The sequence below is a fragment of the Haplochromis burtoni genome, unplaced genomic scaffold, assembly GCF_018398535.1.
Source record: "Haplochromis burtoni strain Fernald_Lab_line unplaced genomic scaffold, NCSU_Asbu1 Contig_680, whole genome shotgun sequence".
Lineage (NCBI taxonomy): Eukaryota > Metazoa > Chordata > Actinopteri > Cichliformes > Cichlidae > Haplochromis > Haplochromis burtoni.
This window is the reverse complement of record NW_024583041.1, coordinates 105,157-129,980: the sequence shown is the minus strand read 5'-3', so window position 1 is coordinate 129,980 and position 24,824 is coordinate 105,157. Positions and strand designations below refer to the sequence as shown.

Genomic DNA, 24,824 nt, shown 5'->3' with positions numbered 1-24,824 from the left:
GCTGTTAGACATTCCTAAGTCATAAAGGATTTAGCGCTTGAGTGTTTGACACACATTTAACGCCTACAATAGTGCAAGAATGTGACATACAGAGGTTGCTTATTAGCATAATGCAGGCACACTGACCAGCTCCAGTGTGGCTACAAACCTTTATGATACAAATGTAGGTGAAGCTACAACAGCTGAGGGAATTGTGAAAGCAAAGAAATGGCCTAATGACTTGATGATTTGATTCAAGCAACCATTTATTACATTTAATCATAATATAACTATCAGAATTAATAGCACTGGAAAATTTGACTTTACACACCGCATTTCAAATGTGTTTGAAATTATAAAGCAGTTTCAGAATTATTGTACTTAAAGATCCTCAACCAAGCATATTTGCAAATGCTTAAAAAATATTCTGCTTTGAATATTAATTTGTATTTGATACATGTGAAGCATTTCTAATCAGGTAATGGATAAATTTTTTTGTAAAAGTATTGATCCTCGCTGAAATGATGCATAATGAATGGATGATTTTCCTTTTAAAAACTTGTTTAAAGATATTTCATATATCAATTTTTGTAACTGTTTGTGTCTAAGTCACAATTGTAAAAGGCATCCTAGAGAGGAGGCTTCCAAATCTTCATTTCAGTTACTGTCACTTGATTCATATGGAGAAACTTTTCTTTAATGCACATCATTCTGTACAGTGTAAGCAAAACACAAGCTTATACAGTTCAAATATGGTTTTTGCTGGGTTCTTTAGAGAATGGTCCCGAACAGAATACTGAAAAAAGTTAAATTGGGAGACAAGCATCGTACTTACTTACCTAAGCTGTTTATGTTAAAAAAAAAAAAAAACATGTTAGAAAGGTTATAAGTACTACCTTGTATGTGTTTGCATGTCTGATGCTTTCCATGACTCACCACCTCACTCTTCTAGCCAACATTTAACCTAATATGGGAGGAAATTAGAGCTCCCAGAGAAAACCCACCCAGGTCAGAGGGCATAACGTTCTATAACATCCACACCTCCAAACCTTGTAGTTGTGAAGCAACTGTCATACATCTACTTTAAAGCATTAAACCTTATGCCTTGAAGGTAATCAAAAGTAAGATTGAAATTATGCTGACTATATTTTCAGTCATGATTAACAAACACACACACTGATAAGCACAAAACCAGAAATGGCACTCAAATACAAAAGATATCCGAATAGGGAAAGTGTTTTCTGCCGATGAAGTGTTAAATGAGACATTTTTGGTTTTTTCACTTGACTGTCTGTGATTAACTCTGATAAGAAGATAAATGTAGTGTATGGCCGTCACAATGAAAGTACCCTGGGGCTTTGGAAACTACAAGTTAGTGCCGTGACTACAAAACTACTTGCACTTAACTAACCCATTACTCAACTCAAATTTAATCCATAAATTTGACAGGACTTAACCTTAATTATTCCCTGTTTTTATTAATGGACAACAAATGGCCTTTCAGTTAATAAGCTTTTGCTGTTAATAAAAATGCCTTGACGTTAATTAAAAATCTGTCTCGATGACAAATGTATGCATTCGTCATCTGTGTGAAAGGCATTCAAACAGCCTAGTTTATTTTAAACAAGCTCTGTTTTAAAAGCGGTTGTCAAGTGATGCTTTTAGGGTACAAGCTATCAGACATATAATTCACTGAGTACATTTCAATACCTCAGGCATGTTCTGTAAACCGTAAAATGCAAGAGTCAAAACAACACCATAGTGCCGTTTTCACCGAGTGGTTGTTTGCCAAAAAGAAACAAAAGAGACTGCATGCCACGAGCAGAGGTTAGAAAGAGAGATCCCATGTATTCATACTGTATGGGCTGACCTTTGAAAATGCCAGCCTTTGTCGTCAAGGAATGACCCTCTGGCAAAGGAGAGCAGTTTCACTGCTGCAGTGCCTACATGCATAATGTGTCCATCAGCTCGGACCCGTGTTCTTTTACTGAGAACTTGGTGTGAAGGAGCTGTTTAAAATGAATGAGTCAGTTGGTGTTTTTGTATGCAAATGAATAGCAGTTAGTGTAAACAGGGTAGATAATGCACAGGACAGGAGATGAAATGAGCTTGTTTTGGGAGTTCATTTTGGGTCTAATACATTTTAACATTTACAGTACACCGAGTTTAATAGACGCAAGTGCATTTTAACCTGACAGCAAAAATGAAAACAGGAGCTGGAGGTGCAGCGTCTTTATAAAAGCCTCCTCTCAATACTCTTCCTAAGCACATTTTACAACAAGAAAGAATTTTGGATTTTAAAACATGTCATTGCTTTTTGCATACATCTTGTGTACAGCACTGGAGGGCCAGTTTACACAGGCGATTACTATATGCAGCTTTATCATAGCTCTTCCATGCAAATGAGACCACAATCTCATTTCTGCATCAGCCTGTTGGGATGTTAAACAGTGTGCAATGCACTGTATTACACTTTCCTTCCCACCATTTCACACCATTTACACAGACTGTGTAAAAGAAATGGAATTTAAAGCCTTTTGTGTTTGAGTCTTTCTTAAAAAAACAAAACAAGATATCACAAGTTAAAAACTGAATGCACCTAATGCTCTGAATTAGCTTTCATGTGTTGGATTCTAATTGAACCATATGCTTTTTAATGTTGCATTGAACATTAAGCTTGTAACTGAGACCATAAATGAGGAATATGATTACTATGCAACAAACCAAGTGAGCTGCAAGATCACCATCACTGTCATAGAGTTCTGTTCAACAGGCTTAATGTATTTGCTGCACATATTATGTGCAGTATATGGTATTAACATATAATAAACATAAAAGGATAGGATATAGTAGTTACATTTGTAAAGCTTGGGTAAAAATATTGGTATTATGAGATCAGAGCAGACAGGCCTACTTTACATTAAAGCTACTCCATCCTGCTGTTATTTGAAAATCCATGTTTGATTATTCCTCTGCCAAGGGGGAGGAATTGAGAGGAAAAAAAAAACAAAAAACTACAAAGCTGCATTCCCTGAGATCTGCTAGCGTGGTGGGTTATGGGCAAAAATGAGCCTCTATAAAATCGGGTGCAGCTTTGGATCACTGTCTTCAAAAATTCCAAAATAGGCTATTGGCCTTTGCAGAAGATGTGCTCTCCACATAGGCTTCTAGTTAATTTTATACATTTTCTTCACTAATTTGTTGTGACCACTCTCCATCCCCCACACAAGCTGCTTCACAACACAACTCTCCACATATCCTCACTCGGTATTCTCCCGAGAGGTCAAGCAGCAAGACTGGTTTCAACAGTTAAGCATGTATATAATGAATAAATGGTTGCTGGTTGGAGCCAAGGTAGCATTAATTCCTTTCAAGCTGATTTTGCTCAAATACATGAATTATGAACCAAAAGGCCCTCTGTGGCAAACCACAAGTTGTGTGCTGCAAAGCTAAAGATAGCACCAACAGCAGGTCAAGCTAACCTCCCCTGCACTGAGCCTACAGTGTTGTAAAACCACAGTAGGTTCAATGAAGAGGTGGTTCAGAGAGCTTATTTAATGTAATGTAAGACTGAACGCATGCCCATACAGTATGAAAGAAGTGAGGCAAGTGATGCATATATTAATAATGTATGGCACAGTTGGGGTGCTGGCAATGACAAAATAGCTATTTAAATGGGTGAGACAATGTGCTAGCTTGCATGCTGGGATATGAATGTATGAAGTTGAGAGGTAGCAAAGCATTGCAAAATGTTTGTTTGGTAACTTTTTCTAAAGGTTCACTCATTCTCAACTCTACCATACATCTCTCATGTTTTCATGATTTAGTTGAATGGAAGGATTTGTTTGTTGTTGTTTTTTTTTCAGGACTGTGTGCCGTAAAGTAAAAATGACTTTCTGTTATGGAAAATAATCTTCAGGCCTACTTTTGAGTCTAGACATATTGTTCGTATAGGAGTTTAAGGTGACTTTAGAGGAGTGTTACGTCTTTGAAGACACAATTTATTAGCATTCATAGGTACAACCCCGCCTTCTCCCAGCTCTTGGATCAAAACGATGCCAACAGCAGGGCAGAGGGACGTGTGTGGCATTCTTTTTGACTTCACATCTATGAGAGACCTCATTTGCAGCTCAGGTGTCATGTGCAAATTCTTTCAAAGAGGTAAAGTCATGGAATACTCAGCTTATCTGCAACGCTTTGATGACAAGCCTCTTTGCAAGAGATTGGGTGTGATTTGAAAGATCAATACATCAGGAATAAGGAGAATGCACGTAGATGTGCATATGCTTGACCTTGTTTTGTAAAAGACAAAACAAGGTCAATAGAAACTTCCAGGACTTCCTCTCTCCTCAAATGTTGGCTTGTACAACAGATTTGTGATGTGGATGCACATCTGTGGTTGACAGTGAAAACTCTTTATTCAAGTAATTTCTTGAATATTATTTAGTATTTCTTATTTCTTATTATAGTATTATCCATCCATTTTGATCATTTGGCATAAATGACCATGCATAATGACTGATGAAAGTAATTTTGAATCAGATGTTCTCAGGATGAGCTCTTGCCTTTCCTAATGCATCTGATATTTATTTGCTTGCATGCAGCTTGTTTTATATGAAGGAAGGGACCACCACAGCAGAGGTATTGTACCACTCTAGCAATTTTTAGGTGCTGAGAAATAAAAAGGAAAAGTAAGGAAAAGAATATTATTTTTTCAGTGTGCCATGTTTCACTCTCTTACATCAACCATAATCCAGAGTGACAGCTGTTGATGACCTACGCCACATGTATGCCAACAGCAGCGCCTCAATTATACAGCATGAAATTGTAACTGTCTGAATTCCAGTTGAACTTTTACAACTCCATGCCTGTTTGCACTTGAACAATGTTAAGCCCACCACGAGCCAGTGTGGGCACTTGGGCTGCCGTAGGTGGGTTTACGCAGAGACGGAGAACACTGCTTGCAGGCTCTGGAATCTCATTAAGTATATTGTTTTGCCAGAATGAAAGCAGAGGTGTACTTGGCAACACCTAACCGCTTCAACCAAGGGAGTCAGGAAATCTCTGTGGCTTAGTAACATCTCTCATTGCAGAAAGAGCTTGTCAATGGGATTTTGGGAGGATATGCTGCTGCCTGTCACTGTGACAGAGGCAGAACTCACTTGACACAACAACATAACACTTTGCCTCTAAAGGAAAAGTTTGTTTTCTCTTTTTTTCACTGATTGTAGTTTTTATTAGGAATTGCAGCTTAACATTCCCATGAATTTGTTGTTTCCTAATGAACAATGCGTTTGTGGTCGTTGATTAGTTAGCTTGAAAGGTTAATTTGTCTCAAACATTAATTTCCAGCTAGTAGGAAAAAAGTGAGAAATTGACTTTTACCTGTGCTTAAGTGTATAAACTTCTTAATTGCTACAAGATACACATTACAGCAATTATTGTCGTGTGTGTTCTTGTGTTCTTAGTTGTATTGAATTCAGCAAACATTTCCACTGTGAGGCAGATTCCAGTCACTGGAATAAACAATGATTGCATAAAGGTGGAAATGATTACTTAGGCCTTTCTTACTTTGGACAAATCAAGATTGTATCCAGATTGATTTTAGAAAGGCCTATACACTAAAAAGCAACATGAAATCACATTTTGCACATTTGATCCAAACCACGTTTGGTGGTTAGGTGGTTTGAAATGTGATTACAATTGGATTTGTTCAGATGTGTCTCACTGTGGACACTTGAGATGCACAAATCGCATTTAAAATGAGTTTTTGCACCACTCACTCATAACAGTGGTGTCAAATCTACAATGACAGATGTGCTGAGAAAATCCATGCAGCTATGCACCAAACATTATGGAGAACATATTGATGGGTTTGTGTACAGGTTTGGTGATGTTTGGAAATACAAATCTCACCTGATTACTCTCAGTCTGTGTCTACAATCTGGAAAACTCTTCTGAAAGAGTTTCAGTATTCTTAAGTCAACATTCAGACACTGTGCATGGAGAAAGATTCCAAAATTGCAATGCCTATCAATGAGTTTTCTTAAAAAGCATATTGGCTTAACATGAGTTATCATTAAATAGATCATAGTTTATGACTGAATGGAACACAGATGATCTGAATTTATAGAGACCCAGATTATTTGGGATGGAGGCAGAAATTGGCTCACCGTTAGAGTGAGTGGGGACATGTATCATCCCTACAGCACTGAAAAAGTGATCATTTGAAAAACTTGATGCGAAAATGTGTCAGAAACAGTGTCCACAGTCTAGATGGACCATGACATAGAGGTGAAGAAATTTAATCAGTTGCGCTCTGTTTATCTGTGCCAAGGATGAGGACCCCACTTCAGTGTCCCCATTCTGAGCAGCGGGTGACGTCTTAGATCTTGAAATCCAACTTTATTTCATCTTTTCCCATATTGACAGTGTTTGTAGATATATTAAAGTATCTTTATTCATTTGAATTAAGCCAAAACGATTAATTTGCTATTTGTACATGTGTAATAGTTTTACATTGCAGCACAATGAGCCATTAGCTTGAGTGACACTGACAAAGTCATTAGAAGTACTTTCTCCTGCTAAGAATGATCAGAAAACTGCAGACTGTGTACTCTGCAGATTGTCTAGGGTATCTATTTCTGGTTTCTAATAAAAATACTTTCACTTCTGTTCATTTGGAGAAACATAAAAAAATGTGAACAGACTAAAAAGTATCAACATGGCTACACTGAGTTGAGAATATATTTGTTTTCCAGAATTTTATGTGAGCAAACCATTTAAAGAAGCTTCACATCTCTGGAGCTACTGGCAGCTTTTAATGGAGATACTGCAAAGAATGGCTATTTTCAGAGATCAAGCCATCTGCTTTTTTGTTATGCTCGACTACTGCGACACAGTGCTTATTATCCAGTATCGAAGTGACACTATTTAATTTGGTGTGTCTTGTCCGCTGCCATAAGACTGCGGCTCCTTCTGGTTCATCCAGTGAGATTTGGCAAAGACGGGTGCTTGACAGATGCACATCTTTAGAGGAGCCTTGTTTTTGCAGAGACACATTATTCTACAAGAACAGTAGAAATTGTAATGGGACTTCAAAATTGCTTTTTGTTCGTGCACCTCACCTGATGCAGCCTGAAGCCAGAACACACAGTTTTTGCCTAAATAAACACTCTGAAACCGGCTTGTGTCTACCTTTCTCTCCCTCACTTTCGGTGCTTTTATCTGCTCTCATTAAGATGAGAAGCTGCAGTGGGCTCTGGGAGGACATGTGCTATGACATGGTCACAGAATTTTAATGAGGAGATTTATTAAGAGGTGTATTATTCCACCATTCACATTTCCTCCCTTTATGAAGCTAAGAGATTTGGTCAGGGAGGACTCTTCCGAAACATCTTGGACCTGAGTCAGATTCTGTTTGACCTTTTTAGATACATCTTTATATGTTTCCCCTTAACTGTAAAGACTGAAAAAAAATCTACTTTGAGTGATGTAATCATCAAATCGGAAAGCAAAAGGTGTTTTTTTTTTTTCTTTTTTTCTGCCCCTCCTACACTCTAAAGTGCACTTTGAATATAACCGTGTGCTTTTGGAACCAGATACCAAAACTGTTGCTTAATTCAGCATTTTTATTATTTTACTGTTGTTGTTTTTAGTATGACCAGATGAACATAACTGCCTTTTTCTAACAGTGGGGTTTTTTGTTGTGCACCTTCTGTTTTAGGTCACCTAACAGACTCAACAGATGTGATTGAGAACCACATAGAAGAGTGGTTGTATGAATAAAGATGAATCAATATGAGTTTGGATACCTGACCTGACCACACAACAGATGCTTTTACTGTGAGTACAAATATAATGCACAAGAAAGTATAGTCATTCAAGCTATAGTGGTAGAGTCTAACTTGTTAGTTTACTTAAGTTCTGTACTTAAAGTAGGAAGAGAATATTTCCCCACCACAACCACACGTTGCCAACAAAAACTTAGTTGTGAACCCTGCCAACTCTCAGAGCTCTGCATCAAATTAATCCTTCTTTGAGGTTCACTTTTGCTTTGCATTCAGTTTCTATTAATCTCCCTCGTAGCCTCTTCCAACATTTTTATTTTTTTATTTTTTTGTATAGGCAGAATTTCTTCAGTTATTCATATTTTCCACCATTTCTTTGAAAATACTTAAAAACAGAATGTTAACTGAGCTTTGATTTTCCCAGGAGGTGCAAATTGATGATAGAGTTTCTGGGGTGCTTCAGTGTTTTAATTTCAACAAAAAATGGAGTTGTAAAAGTTCAACTGGAAAAGAAAGAAAAAAAAAAAACCCTTTCATTTTGTGCATCATTTTGTCATGTTAAACACTTTGACACTCCAATGTGCCAAAGCAATAATAATATCAAGACCCCTTTAGCTCATGTTACAGAAATGACTATGTGAGCAACTCCTAACAGTTTCACAGTTACATTGTGTATGTGTCCATGCACAAATGCAGGCTTAAAACACCAGACTTGCTTGTGGTTCTCTAATGATGGAATTTATGTAGAGGCTAAATTGGCACTAAATACCACATGATGACCTTCAATGACCTGTCAATTCAATTGTATTTATATCACACCAAGTCATAATAACAACCACCTCAAGCTGCTTTATATTGTAAGGTAAAGACCCTAGAATAATACAGAGAAAATGCCAACAATCACACGATCCCAGGACAAAAGGCATACTGTGGAAGAGAGCCAGACATGAATATTAGCTAATTATTACATGCAAAGCTTCCATTGCAAACTAGTTCATGTATTTATTAATTCTAGGTTGGACTATTGTAATTCATTATTATTAAGCTGTGCTATAAGCTCCTCGAAAAGCCTTCAGTTGATCCAGAACGCTGCAGGGACTAGAAAGAGCAAGTATATTTCTCCCATATTAGCTTCACTTCATTGTCTCCATGTTTAATTGAGATTACAATTTAAATCTTTCCTCACGTACAAGGTCCTAAAGAATCAGGCCCCACATCTTATCTTAAAACATCTTATCCTCACAGTATCTTAACAGACCATTTTGCTCTTAGACTGCAGTCTTACTTATGGTTGCTAAGGTATGCTTCTTCCTGCTCCTTTTTGGACATGAACGTTATTTGGAGTTGTGGTTGCTCGTTTTCCTTTTATTTTGCTTTGTTCATTTGTCTCTTTTAATTCTATTTTGTTGTACTTTTTCAACATGTTCAAAATAAAGATTCAATCAATCAATCAATAAGGTATCTAAACATAGAATGGGAGATAGAGCCCCTCTACTATGGAACCAGCTCCCAGTTTCACTCCTCGTGTGTTTAAGCACTACTGTATTTAATCATTAGTAATTATTAAACTCTGTCTGTCTATGCCACGGTCTGTATTTTGCCCCGTCTCTCTGTTCTCTTCTCTTTTCCCTCACTCAACCAATTAAGGCAGCTTGCTGCCCCTCTCTTTGCCTGCTTTCACCGATGGTTTTCTTCTTGTTAAAAGGGAATTGCGTGATTGTCTGGGTTTCTTTCTAATATTGTAAGGTCTTTAGCTTACAATATAAAGTGCCTTGAGGGAATTGTTGTTGTCAATTTGACCTATATCATTAAAGTGAATTTAACTGAACTCATAAAAGTAAAATCATATCTGCTGAAATCCATATTTGTTCATCTTTTCTGTCAATCACAGATTCACACATTCTTCTTTCTGGCTGTTGAAGCAATTTGAATAATTTTCTTTGAAAGTAAACATTCACTTTTTTTTTTTTTTTTAGCTCATCAGCTAGCTCGTCAATGACAGCTGTAATTCTTGGCTGTTTGACATGATGTCTCCTAGTTTATTTTTATTTTTTTCATTGCTAAAGATGTCTGGAGACTCTTTGAATTTCTTCTCACTCATTATGGATGGATGTATTTCCACCATGGCAGCACGGTTGTACACTAGCTGTCTGTTTGTCATAAAATAATCTATAGCGTCTTATAATTTGGAGAATTAAGGGGACAAATAACAATAATAACAAATTTTCCAAATAAGGTATTTACCCCTTTTTTCACTACAAAAGCATTCTATTTGCTAGACCTTTACACTATACTGTAGGTGACAAGAAACCGTTGGTGCTGGGGGGTTGGTTTTCAGGGCAGTAAGTGTTGACCAATTCACATCCATAGTAGGTCTTGGACTGGTTGCACTGATTTATTTTTAAGGTTTGTGGTGTTGATTAGATTTACTGACTGAATTTGTACCTTTATACTAGCTTTAGTGGCTACAGGTTGGAAATCAGCCATATAGCTCACGTACCATCTGCTTATATCTTGTTGATCTCAGTTGGCTAAATCCACAAAGAGCAGTGAATATTGTAGTAGCTGGAGCTCACAAAACAAATTATCAGGTGACTTGCTTCCCCACGCTGCACTGCTAGGGTGCAGGGGTCATGTAGTGCTAAATCTCTTACTCCAATATTTAGACGTTTGTAAAGGAAAACAGTGTATTCGCAGTACAGGACACTCCACCACATGCTCAATGAATCAGGAAGCAGCACATATCCTGCTTAAAGTAAGAAAGCCACAGTTTCAAAACAAGCTTGACGAGGGAGAGGCAGTAAACACTAACATATTGCAGTAACATATAGTGTTTGTTCAATTTCTCCTGATTTGTCAGAGTAACCTGGTTACTTCTGCATATGTAAAGGGTAGATTTGCTAGGTGGCTTTTGTGCTTTTGTTTCTGGTGTAGCTGTAACACATTGTGTCTCAAATGTGTGCGATGTATTTTTCAGATAGATGAACGAGGTCCCGGGTTCCATTTCTCTTATCATAACTGAAAATGACAGGAGGACACAGGCTAGATATTTAATCTGCTGCCCCATTCGGTTTTGCGGGAAGAATTTGCCAACTCTTGAAGGCAGAACCATTAGGAAGGTTATGATGGTGAAAAAAGAAATATTACTGAGACAAAAAGAAAGACAAGAAATAGACTAATGGATGGGGATATGCTTTTGTTGCTGTTTTGTTTAATGCAGCTAAAGTGTGCTTACTGAACACTTTAAAAAGTAATACCTTTTTGCCTGAATATTCAGGTATTAATCCAATCACCAATATATGATGTGATGGAGGGGGAATGTTGTGTGTGTGTGTGTGGGTATGAAATGGTTTTTGGGGGCTTTTTCAGTTTTATCAGAATGGTGGGGATCCCATAGCAAACAGCTGGTCTGCAGATTGCAGCTCCTTGTTGATGAATAAGTTCAGAGGAGAGTGGCCAGATTAAGTGGGGTAGAAAGGATACCATGACCCAAATAACCACAATTGTGACGAGTGCACAGAAAGCACAACACACCTTAGCCTTTGCCGGACCCTTCTTTCATTCACAACATCCACCATGATAATCAAACATATCATAAATCAAAAGTAATTTTAGACAGGTTTCAGTTCAGTGGATGTCAGGGACCTCACCAGTTGGCAGGTCTGAATTTGAATGTGGTAAAATGTTAGCTTGGCAGCATGAATGTGAAGCACTCTCCCTTTTTAAATAAGCATGAATAGTTAGCATCACATAATCTTAAAGGGAGGTTTCCAAAACATCAGACTCCACGACTCCAAGGAATGAAAGCTATTTTCAGAGCAAAGGCAGGCCTGACCTAGTATGGGATGACTGCTTATATTGAAGCGATTGTTGGTATAATTCTCTCTCTCTGGTGCTCAGTGTATATTTTGTGAGGGTTTTTTTTTTATAATCCATAGCATTTCAGTTAATCTTCTTTTCATTTCTCATGATGTTTAAGATCAATAGGTTATCATGTCTTTTTAGACCTCAGAGATAGAAATCATATAAATCCCCCTGCTGAGTCCATGCGGAGCTCTTCCCGGGTCAGCCCTGTGTGGATGTTGAACTGCTATCAGGCATCTGTCAGGGATTGACCGTGTGCAGATTGTGGTTGCTAACTTAAAAACACAGAGCATATGTGTGCAGCTCTATTTTCCTGATAAGTCAGTCACCCAATATCTTTCTTAGAGATTATTTCCTATGATGTTGAAAAGGCTGAGCAATATGTCAAAAGGTATGAGACTATACAGGAGCTTCACGAGTCAGAAATGTAACTGGCAGTAATAACAGAAATAAACACAGCTTTAATGTAACTTCAATATAAAAAAATGCAATATCTTCAGATGTTAAAAGGTTGTACTGGGCAGCCAGAACTGAAAAGGAAAAAAAAACACACTGTATAATAGATAAGAACTATCCTCCATTTTGTAGAATGAAAAATAAACAAACATGCAGCTGACTTGGTTTCTGTGAAATGTAATAAAAGTAAAGCAAGCATAAATACACTATTTAAATGAACTAAACAGATTAGCTGTCATACATTAAAGCGTTTCCATACCAAGGCTTCAAATACTGACATTCTATCAAATACTGCTTGCTTTGCACAAATAAGTCCAAAGGATTCCTTTATCTAGTCAATTGAAGCCTTGATGTGCTAGCTACAGATAAGGGTCTTCTGTCAGTGAGTAACAAAGGCCAAAGGTAGCCAAACATATGAACAGTTTTGGAACAGAAGTTCACAGTATAGAGAATTATACTGCATAGTGTTCACTTCTACCAGTAGGAGAAAACTGAACCTTTTCATTCCCTTAAGAAAAATGTCAAATTTTCTTTTCTCCAAAATGTGACATTTACCCAGTCTTCTAAAAACCATCCTGTCACAAGCCCTCAGCCAGCATTTGTACTGCTTACATTGCAATGATGTGATGATATGAATCACTTCTACAGGAAAAACACTCAGCAAAGCCCCCAAGCATTCTGATTTACAAAGTTGGATTAGAGTCTTAAGCTATCTCCCCAAACTCTTCCCCTCCATTCTTGTTCTATCATTTTCTCTTTCTGGGAGAAAATTGGCATCATTTACTGCTGTCACCGCGGAGCTCATTGTCCCCCATTATCCCAGGGACAAAGCTACCATGACATTGAGTTAATCCGTGCTTGTTTCAATTTAGCTTTCGGGGGGAGAAAACAGATAAAGAGTTCAGGTAAGGAGGCACCATACCCCAGGCATAACAGAAGAACTGAGCTGATTTCTATAAGACCGTCATGGACATGTTTGGTGTTTCTGTAAGTTGTTTTTTTTGCTTGGTTGTTTGTTTTTTTTACTTCAAATTGCTTCATACTTACTGTACAGTATAGAGTAACAAGACAGATCAACTAAAACTAATCTTTTAGACAATAAAAGGAAAAAAGGTGTTGTGGCACATCAGTTGGCCTCACCACAAAAGGTGAAGCACAAAACAGTGCTACTGAAGTTGGGCAGAAGCTTTAGGAAAAACTGGCAGTCCTATTTATACTGTTCTGCTCTTCCCCTGAAATGTAAACCATCATCAGTAAAGCTCACTGTCTTAGATAAAGCTCTTTCCAGGAGTCTAATTATAGCAAGTCCAATAAGCTGAAATGTGAACCTAGAGAAAGCTTACCTAATTATATCCACAGTATTTACCTAAGAGACCAGAATTAGTGTTGAGAGAGTCAGAAAGTTGATCCAAATAGGTCTGCCAAGTAAATGGCTTTACTTGGCAGACCTATATTTCTCTTCTCATTCCAAAATGTGGCATGTGTTGTTTTATTTTTAGGTTTAGCTTTTGGACAGTCTGTGGTTGCTGACTGGGCTTCGTTTCAGTTCAGCTCAGTTAATATAGGTCAGATCAGTAAGGTACGTTTTATATTTTATATTGAAGTCCAACAATCCTCTATGAACAAGCATTTGGTAACAGTGGGGATGAAGAACTCCCTTTTAGTGGAATGAAACCTCCCCCATAGCTAGACTCAAGGAGGCAACTATCTGCTGCAGCTGGCCAGAGTGAATGGACAGGAAAGACAGAAAAGAAGAGCTGTTTACAGTGGGGCAAAAAAGTATTTAGTCAGCCACCGATTGTGCAAATTCCCCCACCTAAAATGATGACAGAGGTCAGTAATTTGCACCAGAGGTACACTTCAACTGTGAGAGACAGAATGTGAAAAAAAAATCCATGAATCCACATGGTAGGATTTGTAAAGAATTTATTCGTAAATCAGGGTGGAAAATAAGTATTTGGTCAATAACAAAAATACAACTCAATACTTTGTAACATAACCTTTGTTGGCAATAACAGAGGTCAAACGTTTACTATAGGTCTTTACCAGGTTTGCACACACAGTAGCTGGTATTTTGGCCCATTCCTCCATGCAGATCTTCTCGAGAGCAGTGATGTTTTGGGGCTGTCGCCGAGCAACACGGACTTTCAACTCCCGCCACAGATTTTCTATGGGGTTGAGGTCTGGAGACTGGCTAGGCCACTCCAGGACTTTCAAATGCTTCTTACGGAGCCACTCCTTTGTTGCCCGGGCGGTGTGTTTTGGATCATTGTCATGTTGGAAGACCCAGCCTCGTTTCATCTTCAAAGTTCTCACTGATGGAAGGAGGTTTTGGCTCAAAATCTCACGATACATGGCCCCATTCATTCTGTCCTTAACACGGATCAGTCGTCCTGTCCCCTTGGCAGAAAAACAGCCCCATAGCATGATGTTTCCACCCCCATGCTTCACAGTAGGTATGGTGTTCTTGGGATGCAACTCAGTATTCTTCTTCCTCCAAACACGACGAGTTGAGTTTATACCAAAAAGTTCTACTTTGGTTTCATCTGACCACATGACATTCTCCCAATCCTCTGCTGTATCATCCATGTGCTCTCTGGCAAACTTCAGACGGGCCTGGACATGCACTGGCTTCAGCAGCGGAACACGTCTGGCACTGCGGGATTTGATTCCCTGCCGTTGTAGTGTGTTACTGATGGTGACCTTTGTTACTTTGGTCCCAGCTCTCTGCAGGTCATTCACCAGGTCCCCCCGTGTGGTTCTGGGATCTTTGCTCACCGTTCTCATGATCATTTTGACCCCACGGGATGAGATCTTGCGTGGAGCCCCAGATCGAGGGAGATTATCAGTGGTCTTGTATGTCTTCCATTTTCTGATGATTGCTCCCACAGTTGATTTTTTCACACCAAGCTGCTTGCCTATTGTAGATTCACTCTTCCCAGTCTGGTGCAGGTCTACAATACTTTTCCTGGTGTCCTTCGAAAGCTCTTTGGTCTTGGCCATGGCGGAGTTTGGAGTCTGACTGTTTGAGGCTGTGGACAGGTGTCTTTTATACAGATGATGAGTTCAAACAGGTGCCATTCATACAGGTAACGAGTGGGGGACAGAAAAGCTTCTTACAGAAGACGTTACAGGTCTGTGAGAGCCAGAGATTTTCCTTGTTTGAGGTGACCAAATACTTATTTTCCACCCTAATTTACGAATAAATTCTTTACAAATCCTACCATGTGGATTCATGGATTTTTTTTTCACATTCTGTCTCTCACAGTTGAAGTGTACCTCTGGTGCAAATTACTGACCTCTGTCATCATTTTAAGTGGGGGAACTTGCACAATCGGTGGCTGACTAAATACTTTTTTGCCCCACTGTATTTTGAGGATACTAGTTCTGGAGCTAGCCATATGGAGACACATGGAGAAATATTCATTCACTTAAGACAGCATATTGTCCTCCAGTGACATACCTTCTGTAATTTCTTAAGAGAAATGGGAAACAGAGTAAGCTAGCCTTATTTAAAACCTAAAAATACCCTTCCCAATATCTATATATCTATATATAGCCTATATCAAAATATAAAAGTGAAATTTAAAACAATAAAATAAACCATCATTTTAAGACTTCATCATGTATTATGACTAGAATTTAGAATTATTAAGAATAACTGTTTATAAGGGTGCTTTGTTTTAAGTTTCAAAATAAGTTATTTTTAGCACCCTTAGAGTATTAAACTGTACTATAATATTTTCCTGAAAAAAGAATTTTGCTTAATGTACCGTTTATTGTGACTCCAGCTGAATATTGTAAATGCCTTTGAGGCAAATCAATATTACCAGGAAGTTTCTATACACTCTTATAGTATAATACAGCATTGTCCTGAGGTACATTAGTCCCGAGTCACAGTTTCTTGCTTGAGACTACCCCATAACTCATCTGAGCAAAATCAAGACAAGCATCACATCCCGCTATTTATCATAAATTCAATGTAAAGGATTTAAACTGTAGAGTGATATTGCAGAAAATCCAGGAGATTGGAGACTCTGGAGAAGCACAGAGACTAGTGGCATCATTGAGCAGTAACTTCAGATGATTAATTTAGACGTGGTTTAATAGTTATATGTTGTGTGGTGTGGTTTCTGGTGTTTATGTGGCTGAGGGCAATGTTAGCAACTGGTTAGGTCAAGCTAGTGGTCATTCTCAGGGTAGTTGTTAACATTTTGGTAAGGATAGCTGAACTGTGTTATTCTAGAAAACTAAAAAACAAAGCAAAGGAACTAAATCTTTGGTACGTAGATGAGGACATGCAGATTGAACCTGTTAAAAATAATTTTATAACATAATTATACTTCTATAACATACCATTACACTTCAGTTTTTGAAATGTTTCACTATAGATCACGCTGCTTCGTAATTTTTACAGTAAAAACATTGCTGTCGTAGAATATTACAGGCGTACTGCAAAATTAATTTCAAGCTGGCAAATCTAATAGCCAATAGTTTGAATTCCTCTGAGAAACAGAGTTTGCAACATTGCTATTAAGAATGTTACTTCGAATAGTGATTCTCAAAGACTGAGTGCTGGTCTGCAAATGTGTTATCGGATGGGAGCTAACACCTCTCCACCCCCACCATCCCCGGTCCATTATCTTTAATCATAACATGAGCTTAGGCAGACAACCGAGTGTGGTACAGTAGACTGTGGATGCATTTATGTGTTAAATATAGTGTTTGACACACAGTGCACTCATAGACGCCAGCAAATTTAATTTAACAAAGCAATGTTTCAATCTAACAGATATCTGTCCAGCATTGTCATCTTGTCAGCTTCACTTTGAAAATGAATTTTGTTGTCTATCCCAGGAGTTTGTCTTGATGTATCCTGCTCTTTATTTTCTTTATTTGGTCCAGCATTCAAATATTATTTTGGAAAGATATATATTTGTCTGATATTTTATGTGTTTTTCATCTTTTGACATTTCCACAGAGGCCTCTTCAGTCCTCTACACAGCAGTATTAGACAGCTTTGGTCTGTTTGGCCCAGCCTGAGAATACACTGGCTCTCAATCAAACAAATCACCACCACCCAAGTGATGGATGTTCTGTTTATTGTTTGTGCTCTCCTTTAAAATTTTATTTGAAAATTCCTGACAATGATTTTTGTTAAGTTCACATTTTAAGGAGCTACTTATGAAGTTTGTGTGAACCTTTTGTCTGACCTTTGGCTTTACTTCAATTTTTGGTACAGCACCTGTGCAAGGTGCTTGTACAATGAGCATAATATGACCCATATATTAGGTTCATTGTGTCAGCCCCCCTTTTGACTCTAGAGATGTCGCCAGGAACAAAGGGAAAGCTGCAGGCATGGTGTTATATGGTACTGTGCAAAAATCCAGAGTCACCACTCATTTCTTCATAATTTTCTTCAGGAAAATTGGTAATAGGAGCAGAGTTTGTTTGAATATGTGCAAATATACATTGACTGTTTGATCCTTTGAATTTCCCCTTTCTGTATTATGCTTGAATGGCTCACAGGACACACTGGTGAGCGGCTTAACAAAATAAACGAACAAGCAAAAAAGGAAAATAGTAAGGTATTGAAAATGAGTGAGGAAGCAGCCATTGTCCAAAGAAATCTTTGAAAAACCTTCAGAAAGCCTGGAGAACTATTGCTCGAAACTAACTGTTAATAAATTAAAAGAAAGTCTCCTTGGAAGTAAAATATGACGAAATGAGAAGCTCGTGAGCCACAAATACTATATAGGTTTGTTGCAGACTGTTTCCCACTTTGATCCTACATTGTACATAATCATCAAATAATATCACAACATTTTGCTTTAAAACAGTAAACCTGGTGTTTTAAGATAAAATATAACTTCCCCTACCTAAAACTACTAAAGTTATTAAACCAAAATGAAGGGCAAAATATTTATTTCTGTATGACCTAAAGTCCATGCTATATGTTTTCTTTTAGTAGGTCATTCAGGTTGGCTCAGGCTATAATGTCTGCTTAAGACGCTTTGAATACTTTGAATGACTAAATCTTCTCAGAAACCCTGCATTAAGTATGGGAACAGAGCCATATGACCCTACTATAGTTCATCAAGTAACCCTGTAGGTTATGCCTACCTCACAAAGCTTCTAGTAACACCTGTATCCCATGTAAGCTTATGTGACCTTCATTGTGACATTTTCTAATCTGAGGGTCAATTATTAAGCAGATATTCAACATGTAAGAGCAGTATTTTTACCAATCACACATTAGATCAGAAACTGATGGTTAGTTATCATGCTTGTAATTTCTTAACCCATTGACAATACTCAGAGTTATAGTTCTATAATAAAAGACACCTCATATTACAGGAACTATAACCTAAAACAAAATTCTTTTTTATTAATATACATCTTGTTTCTAATCTGGCTAATGTAGAACTTTTATAGAACATGAAAAGAAATAAATCATTAATCCTTTTTCAGCAAAAACCTTTTTTTCGCAACATTTTTGTCGATAAATGGCAGTCATTCATACCCGTGTGCTGTAGCAGGTAACAGTGAAGTATCAAAGTGCCTCTTTTAATTTGAATTTAACTTAAAATTACTTTAAAGTGCTCTAAGGTCACAATGTCTATGTAAAATCAACCTTGAAAATTTGCAGCCAGGAGAAGAAATGGCAAATTTGCTGAACCTGGGAATGGCCTTCCTATTCTGTCCCATCTCAGCAGGAAATCAAAAAGACGATAGCAAGTTAATATCAACTTGCGATCTATTGATTGCACTTGTCAGCTTTTACAATCTGGCCTATTCTGTTGGTCTCAGAGTTTCCTGGTAGCTGAGGTGAGCCCGTCCTCTACCTGACAAACTGCTACTCCTTCAGCTGTCCAGTTCTCACCACTACCCGACTCATCGCCCCTCTTAAAGCTGCACACAAGAGCGCTATCACGATTCACTAATCCTGCTCATTAAGTCAGGCCCCTGGGCTCTCATTACTGTACATCTATTCCCACATGCCTTGTACCAGACTTCTAGCTTTCATCTTTGGCAGCATGTGCAGATGACATGAATTTGCCATGTGCAATATAGTATGTGTGTCAGGATTTTGATGTCTCTGTCAGCTGCAGGACCAGATAACATGGGAAAAGGCAGCTACTCTCACTTCATTTTGGTGGTGAAGGGAAAATTGCTTGGATTGCACTCATGCTGCTTGTTACAGACTCTCTGTGAGCTTCTATCAATGTTACTTTTTATACTATAAAGCTGGCCTTTAGCACACACTGTATTCACCTACGTTGGAGCTAAAGTGTTTTCTTTTGGACTCTGATATTCCTCTTTGAGTTGCAGGGATAGTTATAATGTTATGTGTGTATTTGCTGTTTGATACTGCACATTAAGCCTCCGGGCAGCATCCATCTTGCATTTATTGCTGTTATTCTTTGTGTTTTATCTTATTGCACTATACCAAATTCACCCTGAAGTTCTGAGAGCACAAAAACAAATATACTTTTCATAGGCTGAAAAATTGAGTTTCCTTGACTTAATGCAATTCTGCCTGCTCTTCAGCTTGTGTAAAGGTTGTGGCAGAGTGGCAAGTGCTCGAGGGATCTATATTAACCTCCCTTTGAAGTTACCCATACAGCCCGTGAGCTCTTTGGATTTCCTTATTAAAAGCCTTTCTGATTCATCTCGGAAACAACTGAGACCAATCGGGAGCACCGTCGTCAGAGTCCAACCTGCATCTGAAAATCCTGGTGATGCATCATGCCCATCCAATCGCATAAAGCCCTTTGACAAACGGTGCTAAAATGCCAGTGACAGGCAGCAGGAGATGGGCTTGAAGAATGAAAATCATCCGCTCTCAGACTGAATCACAAAGTTGAGAAGCTTTGGCTTTCCGTCAAAAAATATGCACAGGCTGATGAGGTGTTCTATTTATAAATGACTGGTAGTAAGGATTTTTTCTAATCCCAGAGGGGGAAGAGAATAGATGTGAAATACTGTACCAGAGGAGTTAAGTGTATGACAAGGTATTACGATGAAAAACCAGGGGTTGTCTAGGTGATAACAGCTAATTATGACTCAGCAGTTTTCTTTATATCCTCCACAGAATGGAGCACAAGTTGTCGTTTAAAACTGTGTAACTCTAGCAAATTGTTGGTACATGGGACATTTTGTTACACAATTTACTCTTTTATTTAAATATTATGTGTCTAGATGGGTGGGCTCCAGCACCCATGTGACCCTAATAAGGATAAGTGGATAAATGGATGGAGTCTACATGTGAAATTTTTTGATCTGGTTAAAAAAATGTAAAGTCAACATAATATTTAATAGCAATAAGTGAGTGAAAATGGTTTCCAGTGTGTTTCACTGCTGCAACTGATTGTTGCATTTGACATATGGCAGGAAAAAAAACATAAAAGTCACGAATGATTCCCAACATATGGGTACCAGCAAGAGTGAACGGGATCATTTACAGAATTGTAGTGAAACCAGCTGTGACATGGGTTGTGGAGAATAACTTCATTGTTTTTCATACTCTCATAAGGAAGTATCTTTAAAGAAACCTTCATTTTCATTCTTTGTCTAATTTATATGTCATCACTCAATGTACGCAATATATTTTTTCACTCTTTCTTTATGTTTTGTGGCCTGTTTGCAACAGTTCAGTTGAGCTCTTTTTAATGCAGGCTGTTTTGGCTCCTATCTGTTCAAGGCCCAAATGAGCCAATTCTGTTCTGATTAGTCAGCTTCCAAAAACTGATTTCTGCTGATTCAAGAGACCATTAAAAATATTGTACATAAATAGTAGATCCAGACCACCTAGGTGCGTTTCATGTGTCATGAACAAGTATCTCTCTATAGTTATTTTATCACAGTCTGATTTTGTTTTTCGGTCTAATTATATTTTAGACAGCTTTTGAAATACAAGTAAATGCACCGTTACTACCCCATTAAAAAAATGAAAACTACCAAAGCTGAACCTCAATCTAGACCGCATCAACTGCAAAGTGAGGTATTTATTCATTAAAATAGCTTTCAAAAACTGGCCCATCTACCACAGTAGGGAATGCATGTTCACTACAAACAGTCACATAATTTTAAATTCCCATCTGTTGTTATTGCAGTAAAACTGATTTCACAGAACTGATTTGAATCCTGGCAGGTTTGGTTATGCACAAAAACCAGGTTGTTATTAAAAGAAAGGACATACTGTAAGTGGAGTATCTGAACAAGCCTGCACACTGATTTTTAGTTGTTTCAAGTGAAGCTCCTGTGATTGTCAAGAAATCTGTCCAAAGTTGTCCAAACTCATAGATTCTGAATTTTCTATTGCTCTACTCTGGTCCACATTATCACAAAACAACCATCGGAAGAAGTTATAGACAAGCAACAGATCTAAAATTTTCTTTCCATTTTTGTAAAATATGCAAAGGGTTGTACTCTTCAAACATGCACATCTAAAGTCTTTGACACTAGAAGTCAGGCTATCAGGAGCCAAACAGACTCCTAAATTGACCACATGCTCAGAGTGGCAATTATAGACGTTTTAATTTGCCAATTTAGCAGCAGGCAGGCTCTCAAAACGTGTTTTCCCTCCCCAGTGCTTCATTGAAAGCTATAAAATAAAAACACTGAAAGTTGCTTAAAATAAATCAGCACCTTTACAACTAATGTAATGGAGCAAATATGCATGCAAATCTGGGCTGGGTAGATTAATTAGAAACATACTAGGAAAAGATTACAATCAAAAATACAATCAAATGGCGGATTTCTCTCTTTAATGAATAATCAAGAAGGAATGTTTATGTTGCTTAGTGAAAATAATATAGCAATCATGGCCTTATTAACTCACTGGCAAATCCATTCATCCATCCATGATGGGGGTAGGGGGTGTGGGGTGGAGTGGGGTTACTGGAAACTATCCTGTTGTTTAGACTGTGGGAGGAAGTTGGAGTACCTGGAAAGAACCCAAGCAAATGTGGGAAAAACATGCAAACTTCACACATCAGAACTGTGAGACAACAGAAGTAGATTCATAAAGTAAAACAAAACAGTCCTAAATCAACCAAAATCTTCATATTTTAGATTCCACAAAGAATCCACAGTGCACGTCAATGTTAGACTTGCTGTTTGATGGTCAGCATTTGAAAAAGAATGTGCTTCATGTGTCCTCTCCAAGCATTTTTTTCAGTCAAGAGTTTATTAGCAAAAAGTGTGATTAAACTGTCTGTGCTCATTAAAGTTGTTTACAATGTCACGAGTATATGTATCTACAGTAGATATGTGTATCTTGCCCAAACACAGGAAAAAAATGAAGGTCAAAAAGACAAATGTTTTAAATTAATAAATATTCTTAGTGTCAGGGAGACAAAGGGTGGAGGCGGTGGTCCTCATTTCTATTCAAGATGGGTGTGCAGAGGAAACTTGGCCAGTTTAAAGTTGAAACCTTGAAGCGTTACCTAATGATCTGAGTCACCTTCACTCCATTTAAATAAACTATATCAATACATATTGAAAAGGGAAGATTGTATTAGCCTGTTTAAGTTGCTTTGCTGGCTCTTTTCATCTTCTTTTCAAGCTCTTTTGGTTAACGATCCTGGCACCTGCCAATATAAATTAGGACTGCTTTTCACATTTTGAAGCTGTGGATCTGTATTGAGATACCTTTCAGGAGGGAATAAATCCTGTGAGCCATTATAGGCAAAAGAACAAAGTATTTAGCTCAATTGAGGATGTTTTTGGGAGCACTGTTGTCCTGACAGTAGTTGTTGTCATGCCAAAATGACTGAATCAATTTGTGGCATAAGGCCACTTTTGCCCCAGGGATGTTTCTTTTTTTCCTTTTTTTTCAATTTTACACTTCATTTCATTTTTACATTAAACATTAGATATTACTGTCTGCTCAGTGTCTGAATGGCACCAAAGTAACATTACCTGGGGGTAGAAAGATGCACTATACTCATGACAGCCACCAGCCAATATCACAGAGGGATGCATTTTAAACTTAACCTGGCTCGCTGCTGGACAACACATCCACCAACCTCCAAGGAAAAAAAAAAAAAAACTCCAGATGGCCAATCTGACTGTGTCATCCAAACTGGAGTAAACATGCTCATACTTCTCCATGCCTAGACGTCAGGGATGACATAGTTTGAAGTTATAAGCAGGCCAAAGAACTTCTTAGCCCACTTTTAGAGTTATTACAGTAAAATAATGAAAGTTGCAGAAGAAACATTTTAATAATAAGCTCACATTATGGGTTAAATACATGTTGATACCCAACCAAACATGGCTTTATCAACCAACTGTCCCTGGAAAAAAGTAAAATAAATAAAAAATATAACTATAATGGATAGAGTAGACTTTTAAAGAAGTGTAATACTTTATTCATTTTTTAAAGGATTTAGTGCTGATGTTTCCTTGTGTTGAGTTGGTTGAAATGTGGTGACTCTGAAGGCCAGGGCCAAGTTACAAACTGTTCTCAATTTATGAAGTGGGGTATGGAAACATACACACCTATCACCCACAAAGTGCCAATATAGTAAACTTCAGTACGTATCTGTTGCTTTATAGACAATTGTATGTTGTAATAATAATAGTAATCGTGATAATAATAATATAGGGTTGACACAAAATCATAAGACACACTTTATTCACCTAATGACGCACCAGTGTATGTATGGATGCCATTTGGAAATCACTTCACTGTAGATTTTGCAGTCGTGCTTGGACAGAAAGGCCCTAAAAATAACCGATTACAGAAAAATTGTCAGCTCTATGACAAGTTAAATCAATGAGAGGCTTTAAGATTGCAGTGGAATAGATTAAGTCACCATTATGATCAATTAATGACAGTGGAACAAAAGTTACTCCATTCTGGTTTTGTTCTGTCTGCATTCGTATCATATAAAGAATGAAGTAAAGTCTTTGAATGAAATCAATAGGTAGGCACCCAAGAACTGATCAAATCATCAGTTCATAGTATTTGGAATTTGTATGGAAATTTGTTAGAACTGGTGTATGAGTTATGACCAAAATGTATTTTTTGAGATGCCGGTGACCTTTGACCTTCCAACTCTTAGGTGAATTACGGAGGCCAAATTGTAAATAATTTAAAATATTTTTTGCAGTGTATTTATTTTTATGAATATGATACTGTCGGGCAATCCGAAAACATAATTATTTAGGTCATGGCTGCTGCTATTGTGTAGGTATACACATTTCAAGGTCTTGCTTGAAGGATTCAACACAAGATCCTTGTATGTGTGCTCAAAAGCAGACAAATACCACTCAGTACACATCCCTCACCTGCCTTGCAATTTTCTTCTGTCTGTTATCTCCAGTGCTTTCAGTGTAATGACGAGTGTGTGTGTTCTGAAGCTTTGAAGCTCTTTAAACTGCACTGGCTGGATGAGTGGTCACAGATATGGAGGGGAAACCACACGGACTGCATAATGACAGTGTGTGTGTTTCGATAAACCCTTTTCTCACGGGCACTAGAACCACCCTGGCAGAAAATGTGATTACACTTCTCAGCGGGAGGTGCAGTGCAGCATGTTGTTGCGGGGGGTTTACCTGGCTTGTCATTGAGACCCATGTTTGTCTCATACCTCAAACCCACTAACAACTTTGTGACGCGTGTAAGTCCGAGGCAGATTGCGGAGGAAAAATTTATGTGTGATTTTTTTTTTCCTCTGTTGTTTTTTCTTTTTTTTTAAGCTGAACGTGAGTCAGTTAATAATG

At 37.9% G+C, this 24,824-nt stretch overlaps 1 protein-coding gene across 4 annotated transcripts in view; it reads left to right on the top strand.

Annotated features, from left to right (window-relative positions):
• Window positions 1-24,824, top strand: part of LOC102288977 (leucine-rich repeat and fibronectin type-III domain-containing protein 2) — a 137,955-nt gene that overhangs the window by 69,533 nt on the left and 43,598 nt on the right. For 3 of the 4 annotated variants that reach the window (XM_005949752.3, XM_005949750.3, XM_042215211.1), the window contains one exon: window positions 7,706-7,824. The exons of the other annotated variant lie outside the window; for it this stretch is intronic. The gene's annotated coding sequence lies outside the window, so the exon portion shown is untranslated. The remainder of the gene's footprint in view (window positions 1-7,705; window positions 7,825-24,824) is intronic. 4 annotated transcript variants of the gene reach the window in all.